This window comes from Microcebus murinus, chromosome 17 (genome assembly GCF_040939455.1).
Source record: "Microcebus murinus isolate Inina chromosome 17, M.murinus_Inina_mat1.0, whole genome shotgun sequence".
Classification (NCBI taxonomy): domain Eukaryota; kingdom Metazoa; phylum Chordata; class Mammalia; order Primates; family Cheirogaleidae; genus Microcebus; species Microcebus murinus.
This window is the reverse complement of record NC_134120.1, coordinates 51,653,704-51,658,034: the sequence shown is the minus strand read 5'-3', so window position 1 is coordinate 51,658,034 and position 4,331 is coordinate 51,653,704. Positions and strand designations below refer to the sequence as shown.

The 4,331-nt window shown below is 45.0% G+C and overlaps 1 non-coding gene across 1 annotated transcript; it reads left to right on the top strand.

Moving 5' to 3' along the window:
* Positions 1 to 2,337: 2,337 nt before the first annotated feature.
* LOC142861745 (U6 spliceosomal RNA) lies at positions 2,338 to 2,444 on the top strand. Its single transcript, XR_012912900.1, has one exon. It is a non-coding gene; the product is annotated as a U6 spliceosomal RNA (small nuclear RNA).
* Positions 2,445 to 4,331: the final 1,887 nt, after the last annotated feature.

The following is a 4,331-nucleotide window of genomic DNA, read 5'->3' as shown; positions in this document are numbered from 1 at the left end:
GGGGCCAGTCACTCATCCACTCGGCGGCGGCAACTTCTTCATACACAAGGACACGCGTAAGTCAGGCTGGTGGTCCGCAACCGTCAGTTACAGCCGTACTGCAGCAAGACAGTTACCTTTATTTCCCGGGCCATGGGGGCTTGAGAATGATATGGGTTCTTTCTTAGTTGTCTACGATTTTTATAAAACCAAAATAAACATTTTAAGTCTGAATGCACAGAAGGATGTGCCGTCCCTCCTTCGAGAAAGTACCGCAACGGAGGTGGTGCCATAAGGTTAATCCCAAGTCAAGCCTCTTCACGCGTAAATCGAGAGCTACTTGCTCCACGCGTTTGCAATTGTGCGGGAGAGGGCTGCAGAGGGTCAGCTGTAGCAACTGCTTCCAAAATAATCGCAGGTACCCGCCTTCAGCCCTGAGAGAAACCCAGGAGGCTCGTGGTGAATGTCTCCTGCTTCTAACTGAAAGATGTTATTTTCACAACGATGCTCAGCTTAGTCCAGAGTCTCTGAATGAAATGGCCCCTTGCAACGAGGCTTGCGGGCGGCTCTGCACAGCAGGCCACCAGCGACACCCCGGTGTCAGCTCTCAGGGGAGCGGTGGAATGGCCTCTTCTCACTCAGGGCAGGCAGCTGCCGAGCACCCTCGACCTGCATCTTCACCCACCGAGTGTTTAGCTCCTGCCCCCGCACTTCCACGTGCGTCAGAGTTGGGTGTGGGGAGCTCCGTGGGAGGACCCAGGCTCCTTCCATCCGACGGCTCCACCGTCTCTTAGGACAGGGCTCCCAAGCTCAGCACCATGGACATCCGGGGCTGGATCGTTCTCTGTCGCCAGGCCGCCGCCGTGTGCATTAAACACGGGGCGTCTGCCGGCACGCCGGCCTCTACTTACGCCAGTGGCACCCCTTAGCTATGACGACCAGAAATGTCCCCAGACATTGTCAAATGTCTCCTGAAGGTCAAAGGCACCTCCTGAGCCCCCACCCTTGGCGACGGAGCACAGCCCTCGGCCTGGGGCGTCCCCCGCACTTGGCCGGCAGGTGGGAGGGAGGGAAGGCACCTGCGCGCAGATGCCCCCGCCCTGCAGCGACGCCCCGCGGGAGCTCACGTTTCACGAACACACGTCCCCACCTGAGTCAAAGAGGCTTCGGGAAACATGCTCCAGCTGCATGACCAGGAAGCAAAGGAGATCTGGTGGGCGCCAGCGGGAAAGGCAGCTGCGGGCCGCAGGGAGGCTGTTGTCTGGGAGACTTTCTCTGCCCTGTGGTCCTCGTTCCTTCCCTCTCCATCCCTTTCTTTCTTAAAAAAAAATAAATAAATTTTATTGTAGCGATTTAAGGCATACACGATGTTACGAGTCCATGTAGATGGTAAAAAGGTTACTATAGCGAGGCAAATTAACATCCGTCCTCTCACACAGCTACCCAGTGGTTTTTGGTTTCACAGCAAGAGCAGCTAAAATCTCTCCACTTAGCGTGGATCCCAAATGCAGCACAGTCCTATGACCTGTAGTGCTCACTTCGCGCGTCAGGTCCCTGCACTTGTTCATCCTGCATATCTGCTGCCTCGTATCCTCTGACCTACCTCTCCCCGCTGCCCCTCACCCCCAGTCCCTGGCAGCCACTGCTTTGCTCTGTATCTACGTATATTTGAATTTGGTTTTTGTTTGTTTGTTTGTTTGTTTTTTAGATTCCACATATAAGTGAGATGATGCAATGTTTTCCTCTCTGTGTCTGGCTTATTTCACAGAGCACACTCTCCTCCAGACTCATCCACATTGTGGCAGATGGCAAGATCTTTTCCTTTTTATGGCTGCATAATATTTCATTGCATATATGTGTCACATTCCTTCATAGACAGACACTTAGGTTGTATCCGTTTCTTGGCTATTGTGAATAATACAGCAGTGAACTCGGAGTGCAGGTATCTTTGCAAGGTGACAACTCCGTCTCCTTTGGACTTGTGCCCAGAAGCGGGGTTGCTGGGTCACGCCTTAACTCTATTTTTAATTTCTTTAGGAACCTCCTGGTTAGTGCAGTAGTAAACTTCCCCACCTGTCCCCAACCCTTTCCAGAAAGGCGCCCTCATGACCAACTGGTTTGTTCGTCTTTCTAGATGCAGAATTGAGGGAAAAGAAAAAGATTAAAAGGAGAAATAGGCATCTTGGGACTGTGGAAGAAGTTTCAGGTGGAACTTTTCAGGAAATATAGGGGAGAGAGGGCTGGCAGGACCACGGGATAGTAAGAAAGCAGATGTGAGAGAAAAAAGGAATTTCAACAAGTGCTCACTTCATGATATTCAAGAAATACAAAATTAATTTGTGTTGAAATGACTCTCTTGTGCTCACTTCGGCAGCATATATATTAAAATTTGAATGATACAGAGAAAATTAGCATGGCCCCTGCACAAGGATGACACGCAAATTTGTGAAGTGTTCCATATTTTTGTTTGGCCAAAACAAAACAAAAAAAGAAATGACTCTCTGGTTTCCAGACTATGTTCCCAGGACCATAATTCTTTCTGGGTATGCCTTCAATAAGGTTACAGATCATCAGGATTTAGATGTTTATAGGGAGTGAAAGAGTTAAACAAGGCAAGTAGAGGAATAAAAACAGGGATAGCTCAGCCATGAGTAAAAAACAAATATGATTTTTACATATTCCCTGCAGTTACTGGGTCCAAAGGAACCCGCGCGTGGGGTAGCCAGCATGTGAGGACCCATGTTAAGAGAGCGAAGTTGGTTTTTCGTGGTCAAGACAGATGTGTACACAGAATCTAGAAGTTCAAGTGGGTAGTGCCTCTAGAACTTGAAGATGCATATCATGTGCATCACCGGAGGACTCATTAAAATGGAGATTTAGATTCAGCATGTCTTGGGAGGGGACGCTGAGGTTCTGCATTTCTGATGAGCTCGTGGGTAATGCCCATGCTGCTGGTCTAAGCACCACATTTGAGTAGCAAGGAAGGAGGAAGACAATGTGACATCAGCACATAGGCATGAGGCTGACCCGAGGGAACAAGCCATTTGTCCAATCAGACTCAGAAACACCTATGTCTTTAAGAACCAGAAGTAATCTTAGTTCTTTATACAATTTCTGTCTGTGTTAGAGTTGGTTCCAGGGTTTATGAACATCTGAACTACAAGATATTTAAAGGTGAAAGGAAAAAGGAACTGAGCGCAGAGCCTCCAGGTAGACTGTAAGGTGACACAGAGCATTTTTATGAATAAATGCTGAAATGAATCATTCTCACATTTCGTCTTTCCCAGCCGCAGATAGGTTACATCCCTCGGTAGCAGTTGCTCCTGAACAAGCCACCCTCTTTCCAAGCCTTTATAACTTGAATACTCACCAAGAAATATGAGACCCTGATGATATATTATAACTAATACTCAGTATTCCTGGACCTCTACCTCAAATTCTTGCAAACCAATCCTTTGAAAATTTGCCATTGGAGAAAAAAAAAATCTGTACTCCATGATTAATACATTTAGCTAGTGAAGAAATTTCAAATGGTTAGTGTTTTTAATTAACAGTTATAGCTATTTGCTCATGTTTAACCTTTCCTTTATTAATAAAAACATTAGCACCAAGTTCTATTTAGCTCCAAAGCAATTATAAAACAGTTAAACACTGCTATCCTAGGGACATTTTCCCAAATGTAGTTAGTGATTGTCCATACTCAGAACTAGTATGAGAATTCCAATCATAAATATTATACTGTCTAACGGGCTAGCTCTTTATTTGCCTGTGAGTATCAGAGGTGATGATTCCTATTCCCTCATGCTAGCCTCATAATTGATCTATTTGTGGTGAAGATAAATTGGAATTATTTTTGCCAATACACCCTTATTACTGTGCAAATTTCCCTCTTATTTATTTTCAGACAGTGACAATTGCCTGGACAACATAGACAAGATAATATCATTGCCATTTACCAGAATGAAATAATGTTAAAATTGTGTCTTGTAAAAGCAACAACATAAAATCAGCACAATAATAAAAACAAAATCTTAGAAAGCCCTATTAGAAAATAGAAATTCAACACAAAGGCATGGTTAATATGTGTAACCTTAACACTTGTACCCCCATAATACACTAGAAAAAAAAACTTAAAAAAAAAAGACAGTGTGTTCATTAAACATTTGTAGAAATGGATAAAAATTAAAAAAATAAAAAAGATTCAGATTAAAAAAAAATGAAAGGTAGCCCCAGTATAAGTGATTAGACACTTTGGAAGCAGAACAACTCCTCTCTGTGCTCTGAGAATGTTCCCTCCATGTTCTGCCAATAAGAGAGTCATACCCCAAAGACTCAGACAGCTACAGAAGGAG